This window comes from Esox lucius, chromosome 21 (genome assembly GCF_011004845.1).
Source record: "Esox lucius isolate fEsoLuc1 chromosome 21, fEsoLuc1.pri, whole genome shotgun sequence".
NCBI classification, from domain to species: Eukaryota; Metazoa; Chordata; class Actinopteri; order Esociformes; family Esocidae; genus Esox; species Esox lucius.
The window spans coordinates 11,755,690-11,768,499 of NC_047589.1; positions in this window are offsets into that span (position 1 = coordinate 11,755,690).

The window sequence follows — 12,810 nt, forward strand, 5'->3', positions numbered from 1 at the left end:
CACACACATACACGCACGCACGCACACACACACAAATACATACATACAAGAATTTGTGGAGCCTCATCTGTGAAGGTAACCAGATGTTGTACCTGTTTTCCTTTATGCCGTTTCACTCAGTTCGGTTCTGGCATGCATTGGATTGAGATTAGTTTCATTATTTTTGCCCATATTATCACACAGTAATGCATTCATTGATTGTTGAATGTAATAAAAGACTCAGAGTTTAGAAACAAGACATACAAGACTGTGCTTTACAAAAGTTAGAAAAATACTGTCATTTGTTAAATTTGAATGGAAGGCAGGAATGAATAAATTCCATGTATTGATTATTGAATGTAATGAAAAAGATAGCTTTGTAGAACCAAAGCATACAGTACACTTTGTTCAGCAGTTCGCATTCGATATGGATTGGTGAGAATTCAGGAAAAAAAACTACTTAACAGCTTCAGTGTGCCATGGCATAGATTCTGCGAGTCTCTGTAACTCTACTGGAGGGATGGAACACTATTCTTCAACATTCATTTGATGTTTTGTTGATGGTAGTGGAGAGCACTATCCATAACCGGTCTAAAATCTCCCACAGGTGTTGAATTTGGTTGAGACACAGTGACTGCAAAGGCCATAGAATATGACTAAAATCATTTTCATACTCTTCAAATCATTCAGTGATCCCTCATTTCCAGTGGATTTGGGCTTGATGATTTTGGAAGAGGCCAATACCATCAGGTTAGAAATGTTTCACCACAGGATAAAGGGGATCACTCAGTATCACTTTCTAAAGATTTGCACTGACCTTTCCCTCTAACGGGGACAAGTGGAGACAAACCATGCCAGCAAAATGCCCACCAAGGCTTAATTAATCAGCCGTTTCCAGCTACAATAGTCATTTACAACATTAACAATGTATTGCATTTCTGATCAAATAGATTTTATTTTAAAAACAAGGAAAAACAAGGATAACACAAACGTGACAGTATGGTTGCCAATGCGGCCTAGTTAGCATTCCATTTATGCTTGCCTCTTTTGTTTCCTATCTTTTTATAATGTTTATTTCATGTTGGAACGGTTTGCTCATCTCCTTATTTATACATTTATTAAATCCGTAAAGTGAACAAGAATGAGATTAAATCTGAATAACTGTTTTGAAATAAATAATGTTTTTAACCCATGACATGCTCATCACCCTTGCAGCAGTTACAAAAGCATTTCAAATGCAGTTCTAATCCAATAGCAGGCCTAACAAGACCTCATCATAAGGACACAAAGAAAAAGGATTTATACGTATGTACACTTTTCAAAGTATCAGTCACAAATGACAGCAATAAGCCGCCTTTGCATTTGTTAATGAGAGGCTTGTACATTAGTTTATCATGCAGAGATCATGCATGCTGGGTGCATTTCTGACTGAAATTATTGAAATTTGTTCTGTTGTTTTAAAAGAGTTAAAAGAGTTGAACTTCCCATCACCAAATGACAGACTTGCACCTTCTTCTCCAGCTTTTAAAACATCTTCCCATAAGCGAGTTGTCCAAACAAGGAATTGAAAGAGAAACCCCACATGCTGTAGGGCTATTGTAAAAAGTTCCACTCACTAAAATGCACCTATATTTCATTGCCTGGCTGAGTGGCTGATTAACTGGTGATAGATGTCCATTTCTCACACGGCTGACTTATCCTCATCTCTATTGGACTGCGTAGCTGGCTGGCTGACTGGTTGGTTAGCTGTGTGACAGGCTGCTTGTCTCGTTTCCTCTTCATCAGATTGCTCTCTGAATTGCACCACATTCTCAACCTTTTACTCAGGTCCCCAGACAGGGAGTGGGACATCATTTGAGAGCACACTATGTCTAGAAAGGCCAAGGGAAAAGAACGGTAACCCCCAACCACTGGTAGATGTTTTCTGACATTCTGACATTCAGTTTGGAGTTCAGGAGATTGTCTTGACCAGGACCACACCCCTAAATGCATTGAAGCAACTGCCATGTGATTGGTTGATTAGATAATTGCATTAATGAGATATTTAACAGGTGTTCCTAATAATCCTTTAGGTGAGTGTATTTCTGACTGTGTGGTGTGCAGTTGCAATTCATCTTCTCAAGGAGAATTCACTGACAGTTTCAGGAAACTTGAAACCGATTCAGCAATAAGACTCGTTGGAGCCAGAGAGACTGAGTTTGGCTCAAAGGACAATTGTGAGGTGGGCTGAGATAACATGGATCTCACACACACACACAGACACACACATAGACTGTCCCACAGCTGCAAGCGGATTCTACACCCCAGGGTGCAGCGAGTCTACAGTAATGCCTGGTTCCTGACAGCTAGACTAATTCTAGTACTGATGATTCTGCCATGAGATGAAAAAGGCAGCCTCCAACCGACGGGGGAGCTAAGGAAAGCTCCGGTTCTGGGGCACGAAAAGACCAACTGCATGACATCATGCCAAGCTGGTTGTGTACATACCAGGTACACCTCATCTGATGTTCAGGCAGCTGAGAGAGGAACCTGGGGTCGACGCCACACGCTACAGGAGGGCTTCGTTGTTTAAAAATTAGGCACAGTGAATTGAAGTCACTGAGCGAAAAGGGAGTTTTCTGGTACTGGTAACCATCACTTCTGACCCAGCCTGCAGCTATAGAGCCCTTAGCTAAAATTGGTCATCCTGGCATTCACAAAGGAGAGCACACAGATTCTCCTCACCTGGCTGATAAAGCACCTAGAATGGAGATGACTTGAGCTGTCATCGTAACCTACATTTGTACTATGAAGGCCAACACCTTGGAATATACATCTGACTTTTACGTTCTGTTACATCGGTCTGCCAAGAAATGGTTCATAACTGACTGTCTGACATTTGGAGGAGCAGAAGATTTGTGATTACTTTGGAAGTACATCTTATTGGAGCCACGAGAGGACTTTGACGATGTATTTAGTGATTGGTGTTTACACACCCTCGTGTCGATGCAACTTACCCCATACTGTCTCTATATATGTGTCACCTGAAATTACTTCCTTTGACCAGTGTTTTTAACATAAAACCGTGTACTATGTTATAGTGTTATACTACAGGTGCTGGTCATAAAATTTGAATATCATAAAAAGTTGATATATTTCAGTAATTCCATTCAAACGTTTATTTCTTTTAAGTGGGATGATTATAACTGACAACTAATGAAATTCCCAAATTCAGTATCTCAGAAAATTAGAATATTACTTAAGACCAATGCAAAAAAAGATTTTTTTGAAATGTTGGCCAACTGAAAAGTATGAACATGAAAAGTGTGACATGTACAGCACTCAATACTTAGTTGGGGCTCCTTTTGCCTGAATTAATGCAGCAATGCGGCGTGGCTTGGAGTCGATCAGTCTGTAGCACTGCTCAGGTGTTATGAGAGCCCAGGTTGCTCTGATAGTGGCCTTCAGCTCTTCTGCATTGTTGGGTCTGTCATATCGCATCTTCCTCTTCACAATACCCCATAGATTTTCTATAGGGTAAAGGTCAGGCGAGATTGCAGGCCAATTAAGAACAGGGATACCATGTTCCTTAAACCAGGTACTGGTAGCTTTGGCACTGTGTGCAGGTGCCAAATTCTGTTGGAAAATGAAATCTGCATCTCCATACAGTTGGTCAGCAGCAGGAAGCATGAAGTGCTCTAAAACATCCTGGTAGACGGCTGCATTGACCTTGGACCTCAGAAAACACAGTGGACCAACACCAGCGGATGACATGGCACCCCAAACCATCACTGACTATGGAAATGTTACACTGGACATCAAGCAACATGGATTCTGTGCCCCTCCTCTCTTCCTCCAGACTCTGAGACCTTGATTTCCAGAGGAAATGCAAAATGTACTTTCATCAGAGAACATAACTCAGCAGCAGTCCAGTCCTTTTTGTCTTTAGCCCAGGCGAGACACTTCTGACGCTGTGTCTTGTTCAAGAGTGGCTTGACACAAGGAATGCGACAGCTGAAACCCATGTCTTGCATACGTCTGTGCGTGATGGTTCTTGAAGCACTCCAGCTGCAGTCCACTCTTTGTGAATCTCCCCCACATTTTTGAATGGGTTTTGTTTCACAATCCTCTCCAGGGTGCGGTTATCCCTATTGCTTGTAAACTTTTTTCTACCACATCTTTTCCTTCCCTTCGCCTCTCTATTAATGTGCTTGGACACAGAGCTCTGTGAACAGCCAGCCTCTTTATCTATGACATTTTGTGTCTTGCCCTCCTTGTGCAAGGTGTCAATGGTCGTCTTTTGGACAGCTGTCAAGTTAGCAGTCTTCCCCATGATTGTGTTGCCTACAGAACTAGACTGAGAGACCATTTAAAGGCCTTTGCAGGTGTTTTGGGTTAATTAGCTGATTAGAGTGTGGCACCAGGTGTCTTCAATATTGGACCTTTTCACAATATTCTAATTTTCTGAGATACTGAATTTGGGTTTTTCATTAGTTGTCAGTTATAATAATCAAAATTAAAAGAAATAAACACTTGAAATATATCCGTCTGTGTGGAATGAATGTATACATTATACAAGTTTCACTTTTTGAATGGAATTACTGAAATAAATCAACTTTTTGATGATATTCTAATTTTATGACCATTTTATGACCTGTATGTTATAAACTCACCTAAAGGATTATTAGGAACACCTGTTCAATTTCTCATGAATGCAATTATATAATCAACCAATCACATGGCAGTTGCTTCAATGCATTTAGGGGTGTGGTCCTGGTCAAGACAATCTCCTGAACTCCAAACTGAATGTCAGAATGGGAAAGAAAGGTGATTGAAGCAATTTTGAGCGTGGTATGGTTGTTGGTGCCAGATGGGCCGGTCTGAGTATTTCACAATGCCTTGTTACCACTGTGCAGGCTGGTGGTGGTGGTGTAATGGTGTGGGGGATTTTTTCTTGGCACACTTTAGGCCCCTTAGTGCCAATTGGGCATCGTTTAAATGCCACGGCCTACCTGAGCATGTCCATCCCTTTATGACCACCATGTACCCATCCTCTGATGGCTACTTCCAGCAGGATAATGCACCATGTCACAAAGCTCGAATCATTTCAAATTGGTTTCTTGAACATGACAATGAGTTCACTGTACTGAAATGGCCCCCACAGTCACCAGATTTCAACCCAATAGAGCATCTTTGGGATGTGTTGGAACGGGAGCTTCGTGCCCTGGATGTGCATCCCACAAATCTCCATCAACTGCAAGATGCTATCCTATCAATATGGGCCAACATTTCTAAAGAATGCTTTCAGCACCTTGTTGAATCAATGCCACGTAGAATTAAGGCAGTTCTGAAGGCGAAAGGGGGTCAAACACAGTATTAGTATGCTGTTCCTAATAATCCTTTAGGTGAGTGTATGTTACACTTTTACACAGGGAAGAGTACATCTTTTTGTACTCTTCAACTCTAATCTGTACTTGATACATTTTCAAAGTAATAATCTCTACTTTTAAGAACGTCTCAATCCAGTGTCAATTTGGCATTCGACCTATTTGCTGTTTGAGAGATAACTGATGGTCGTAACCAATCAAAACCAGAATAATGAACACAAAGCATTCAGTGTAGCTGAATTAGAATATCAATTTTGATAATGTCACCAGTAAATCTGTTTCTTTTCCAAAGAGTTCAAATGCGTCTAAGACACAAATTACACAACCCCCCCCACACTGGTGTTTGTGTGAGTGAGTTGTGCACTCCAGGGGTCTGGGCTTTTGTAAAACTTCTCAACTTGTTTTTCTAGAATAGAATTTGATGCTGAATTACTTTTTCAGTTTCAATTAAAACACAACAAAACTTAGCAAACATATAAGGAACAACTAAATGTGCTGCCTGCACCTTTTTACCCACTTATTCCATAATGCATGAGATTAATGTGATTACTTCTAATCAAATATCAAACAAACTGAACAGTCACATTCTCATAGTCACTATTCATCCCAACAAATTAGTTATTTCTTAGCTAAACCAAATCAAAATGGTAAAATGCATTCTACTCAACCATAACCATTTCCCAAACAAATATTGTGAGTGGACAGTAAGGGATGGCAATTTTAACAGATTTAAAATTGGCATCCAATTTTCTGTTATAACTATGCAAACAGGATCATCCAATTCTTCATGTAACTCTTTAAGTAACTCTCAGTTAAACTCTTTTTCATCATAGATAATAATTTCATACATTCCTCCCTGCTTTCACGTCATAAAGTCACAAAATGACTCATGAGAGAAAGCAGCACACAGAGCGGACATGAAAAAAGAAAATCAATAGTTGGTATGAATCTAATATTCATTTAGTATAGAGTCGCAAACTGTATATGCAGCAAAAACTAATCTGTGGCTTGTGGCTTGTGGGAAGGAATGATAACCCTTATAACCTATTGAGAAAGATGTCTTACTTAGTGAAAAAACTCCCAAATTAGCATATCATAATTTGCATTTCTACAGGCAATGGCCAAACCACGTTGTGACAACACAAACATCATGTCTCAATTAACCTCCTAAAGTTTAGCTAATTTTTCCAACTTTGATGCATGGCTATGTTATTCCAAATAGTGGTGGTCAGCCAAAACCAAAATCACAACTGGTATTTCAAGCATCAACATCAAGATTGTTCTAATTATTAACAATGGGGAATGACTTTAGGTCTCTACTCTCACTACAAGTTGGTTGTAATACCATACATTCCAACATGAAAGCTATTAAGAGGAAAATATATTTAGCTTCTATTAACATTTGATTATGCCAAAACTGAACATACTCATGTTGGGGAAATGACCACAGGTGAGACCAGTCAGAACATTCGAATGTAACCCGTAGTAACAGGCTACTTTGATTTAATAGTAAAGGTTGGTAGAGGCCATCCCAAGGGTCTGCCCCCGTTCCTGGAGCCCAGGACTTTACCGACGTCTGGTAGTCCATAAAGGCCAAATGGACTGTTTAAAATGTTAATGAAACATGACATGATCTTCAGGCTGTCTGTAGTAAGAGACATCATGCTTTCAACTTAGCCGATATCCCACGTTAACTGAAGGTTCAGAGTTATTACCCTACTCATCTAATATCATTGCTGTTTGTAAAGAAATTGCTTATCTTATCAACACAGTAACAGCAGTGAGAGAAAAAAAACTCCAGATAGGCCGAGTTAACAGAAAACAGATGCATGATGTCACTAAAATCAAGGAACAATCAGGGAGTGATCCCCAGGACACTCAATCTAGATTTCTAAACACAGGCACATCAGTCTACCCCATTTGTACATTTGTCAGTGTACCATTTCAGAATTTAAACTCCAATAACGAGTATCAGGCGTTGGTCATAAAACACAAGTATTATTCCAGTTATCATTTTAAATACATACAAAGAGAAACCACATTACTTAACCAAACTCAATCCAGCATTTAAAATACAACATCTAATTTTATTGTGTGGAGTAAACTCGCTTTAGCTGTATTACTCTGTTTTATAGGTTATGACTATTTTGGATTCAAATTCAGTCCTCATGGGACACAACGTGTCTCCTTAAGGTTAAAGACTATGACCATGTGGATTCTTCATTCTACCACTTATACAATATATAAGGAGAGAGAAAACAATATTTTAGCCTTTTGTAAGAAAACCATGAGACTATTTTAGTAGATTAGAAAATCATTTTACAAAGTTCCATGTTATCACTCTGACATTATTCTCGTATAGAATCCTAAGTTATCAGGCGAATACCTCCATGTGTGCCAGTCACCAGCACAACACTGGAAAATAGATTTAAATTTAGCTGAGTCGGTGCTAAGACAAAGGCCAAAAGAGTGGGCCTCGCCAAAGAATCACAGTAACGACGCAATTGATGCATTCACTCAAGTGTACACCAAACAAAGCAAAACCTGGCAAATTCAAAAAATTTCCAGGTTAACAACAATCTCGGTGAATGAGATCAAATATTTCACCAAGGAATACAAAATGCTGCCAATCGGAACCCTCGTGCACAGGAAATACCAAAAGGGAAAATGCATTTACTGGGTCGACCACTAGGTTGACAATGCAATATCTGAAAACCATTATATACAGGAGTAACCCCTACTCCATCTTACAGCCTCTAAAATCTAGCCCGACAAGATCTGTGAGGTCCTCTGAGTGCAACAAGTGGTCATGCCTCACCACATGGATTCGCCGTGTTTAACCTCATAGCCCCGGTTAGCTATCGGCAACAGATTCGCTCCCTCGATGTTTCGCCGGAATTCAATCAGAGGACATCTCACTGCTAACCCACACAGACCGAATCTTCCCTACATATAATACAGGTTGCCCGAGGAGACATAGGGGCTCAATTCCCCTACTGTCGGAAAAACAAACCAGACATCGTTCTGGCATTCCGCACAGACGGTTGCACAGAAATCAATTCCACCAATAGAGAGCTGTTTCAAATCCTGCACGAATCGCCCCACAAAAGGTTGACCGAATGGGAGTGTTACCGGTGCGAACAGGACACGGAACAACAATGGCCTGTTCTTAACCACATATGCTAAAACAGAAATACCCTGAAAAAAAAGCACTCCTACAAACCATACTTTCTCATAGCCATCTAGCTACTTCCACAAATCCATCAACCCTAACATACTGAAACCAACCATTTAGTTTACTAAATCGGTATGTTAGAGAAAAACCATGGTTGTGTTAAGGAATGATCTCACCGGTTGATGCTCTCTGGTCCGTCTCCTCTGACCGTCAGCACCCCTCCCTCATGCGGTTAGCGTTCCAGCGTGTGTCCATCGGGTCAGTCTCACTAAGCCCACCAACAGAAATCGCCACTGCCCTTTCGACCATCCTCTCTCATGTCCTCCTCAGGACAGTCACAAACCCAATGTCCAGTCAAACCACAGTGGTGTGGAAGATGGAAAATGTATATCCTCCTTCAACAGTACAGATGACGGAATTAGCATTTGCAGAATGTACATACAAGGCATGCTAGCCACTACGTGGTAGTCTAAAAAAGCAAGGTGGCACAAATTGCTCCATGAGACAGAGAATCATAGAATGTCGATTGCCCAGACAACCCGGTCAAAAGCTGAGATATAACAATATGGACTGTTACTATATGGGGACTTAAGTTGACTATGCTCTTCCCAATAAGGAATAGAGCTCTGTTCACCTGTAGGATGTAAGTAATAATAACCCCCTGCTGTTCAAGAGCTTCTTCCTAGATAACAGTTTCTTATGGCGGTTTTATGGCACAGGCAGAGGCCTGTTTCTCTTACTGCTTAAAGGAGCCAAGGCCCTGCTCAGCTGACATTCCATTCATCACTGCCCCTGAACACAAGATACTGGCATTATAAGTTGGAGACAGAGAGAGAACCTAGTTTTTAGCATATGTGTAATTGATCAAAAAGAGTACAAATCCCTTCTAATAACATAATGAATAAATAAGAATAAAACGTTTATTTTCTACAATCATAAACTCAGCGGTTAGCATAGCCTCTGCCTCGGGTCGGTAGTCTTCCTCGGCCACCACAGCTGCAACCCCTCCTCCCACCAGTCCGGTTATTTTTTTTCTTGACCCACGCAGGCGCCGCCAACATGGCCGAAGTCGGGCAGAACGGCTTATCCAGTACAACAGAGTCAAGGCCGTAGAAGAGAACGGGACGAGGGAGATCTAGGCCACACGTGGGGTCGACTACATCGACTGTGAGGAAATGTTCCCCACCAACGTTGTGTCGGCGAGCCAGGTGAGATGAAGCAACACCCCGTGGTTCCCGAGCCAACGGCGTAGTGCCACCGAGGCTGGCTGTCGAGGGGGGGGGGGTGGGTCAGGTCCGCAGTCCCAGACCCAGCTCTCAGGTCTGCTGGGAAGGCCGTGGCTGCTTGAGGCGGAACACTGCGGAAGGGTGGGGATCGGTCAGAGGAATGGCCCAGGTCAGAAACAACATGAGACGGGGGAGTTAAAACACAGACACTATACTGCCTAAATCTTTCATCAGCCTCTTTTTTCTCCACATAACATAAGCTTTCCAATCAATGTTCCTTCTCTCCTTCTGCAACTAAATTTCCCCCCGCTCGTATTCCTCCAACTTCTCTCTCAAGCCATGCAACTGTCCTTGGCAAGAACTGCCATTTGGCAGAAAGCCCAAGCATTCCCTTAATTTGCATAATTTTTGCCGGTCCATCGTAAAGACAAGAGACCGGACAAGATTTACTGCCGCCACTACCCATCAAACCGAAACGCTGGATCCAGAGCAAACTGGGCCACCAAGCCGTCATTTTGGTATCTCGATTAACATGCTCAGCACGTGTAAATAAGCTTGTCAGCCCTTTCGCAAGATATTCCAAGGCCTTAGCCTAGACTGCAGATTTTAAATGTGCCCTAACACATATGACCAGAACCATATTTAACTGCATTGTCCCCTTACCTACAGAGTTAAAAATTAGTCTCAGGGTACCTGTACTGATCAATCCCGAATCTCATTTCAGCCAGCTGCCCTGACTCTCACCCCTTTCATAGCCAACCCACAATCGGGGGAGGATTTAGGCTCCAGAGACCCAGTCTCTGGCCGTGCACAGTTGACCCGCTAGGATATGAGTTTGAGACACCAAGTTAAGTAACCAAAGGATGAACCCCCAAAATCGATAGGAACTCTTAAAGGAGTAAGTACAGAGACAAAATTATCTTGGCACAATTAACAGTTTATCTGCAAATAGAGAGACGTTAAAAGCTTACAAAATAACCCTCTGAGGAATTTCTGAGGTAAATACATGAACAGTCAGTATTTATTAAAGTTACAAGGGCTGTGGTAAGTTATTGCCCAGCTGTCTTATGTCAATAAAACACATTCCCTTTGTTCTATCACTACCTAGGTTTCATCCAAGGAACAGGCTGTCCTCCCCCACATGGGTAACCTTTTCAACTCTGAAAAGGACATACAGCATCTGGACAAACAACAGATTCTCTGATGGGTTATACGGATAGTGAGATTTACGAGTACCCCTATAATCTGCTGATACCAGTCAATAAGGACCCTAAACAAATACCAGATCCCCCTCTCCTACATTCCTTTTCTTATCAAAACATGGGGACTCAGTATCTTTAACTAGTAACCCATTTATGCATGTATCAAACTAAGTATACATCAGTTGTTGAAGGTTCGAGTTGCCCAACGTCAGCCTTGAAACCTAAATGACTTGGAGAAGATCTGCAAAGAGTAGTGGGAAAAAATCCCTCCTGAGATGTGTGCAAACCTGGTGGCCAACTACAAGAAACGTCTGACCTCTGTGATTGTCAACAAGGGTTTTGCCACCAAGTACTAAGTCATGTTTTGCAGAGGGGTCGAATACTTATTTCACTCATTGAAATGCAAATCAATTTATAACATTTTTGACATGCATTTTTCTGGATTTTTTTGTTGTTATTGTCTCTCACTGTTCAAATAAACCTAACATTAAAATTATAGACTGATAATTTCTTTGTCAGTGGGCAAACGTACAAAATCAGCAGGTGATCAAATAATTTTTTCCCTCACTGTATTTCATTGTTAAGTGTATTTAGTATTTATTGGACCATTGTGTAGTGATTTATTAGACCATTGTGTAACTGAAAACAGGAATTCAGATTGGACACAATTCAGTATTTTTATTAAGCTGCTTTTTGTCAGCACCTTAGACTAGGTAATACAAAATAATCAATTGGATTGGACAAGGATTCTGTTTCCCTCTTTGGTTTTTGCCCTAATGCTAGGTGTTGTATTCTATGAAATAAAATGGGCTGCCATAGCCAGCTTTAAGGTAGAACAATTTATTTTCTGCTTTTTCCTGGAAAGTTGGCTGATTAGAAATTCTCATTTACAGCCACAATATAGTGGGTAATTACAGGTAACAGCTGTAAGGCACAGAGAACTACTGTTTTTTCACAATTTGTCATCATTTCAACTCAATTGAAGGGAAAGAACAATAGCTGCATCCTTATGGCTAAATAATTTGACTTTTAATTCAGAAATATATTTAAAACTGCTAGCTATGTTTGAGCTTCCTATTCAGCAGAAACGTGTCTTGGTCAACTGTTAATCCCTTGACTAGCTTAATATGTTTACTTTGTGAAGGCAAACTGTAAGATCTTAGCCTGTGTTTTAAGTTTTTTGCCATTTCACCTGAGGATCTTTTTAATATTCCGTAACCATTGTTAGGTAATTAAATGTGACAGTGGTTACTACATTGGATTCAGTTTAGAAGAAACAACATACCAAATGTTATGACATCACATAACCAGTTCATAAAAGCAATGAGGCATCTCGAAATATTGCCAATAAACCAGGACTAAGCGCTGTGCCATTCACTCTGTAATTTGTCATACCTAAGAACACCTCTGAATATAACAAGTACTTTTAGCTATGTACATGCTGTGCCAGCTTAAGGTTTCAACCAATCTTGCTTTGAGGTGATTTACTGCATGAAATATTTACTCTTCAAGGACAGATTTATTTTATTTTCCGACTGAACATACAAAGCCAGTTTCTCTTATGAAACTCACTCACGGGAATCCCAGAAAGCCAGGATTAGGTAGCACCCCTATTTCAGCCATATCCAATTCTCATGGATGGCAAGCAAACATTGTGTTACTATGCCATCCAGCCTTGATTTTACTTCATTCTATTGAGTCTACGTGGCTGTAGACCTTGTCATTCTGAAACTGACCACAATCCACCAGGATCATCTCTGTTGCCATAGTAACACTTCTGCAAGAACGACAGGCTGAGGGAATAGTGGCAAATCGGTTCCTTAAATAGAGAACTTTCAAGTTCTCTATTTAATGACATACAG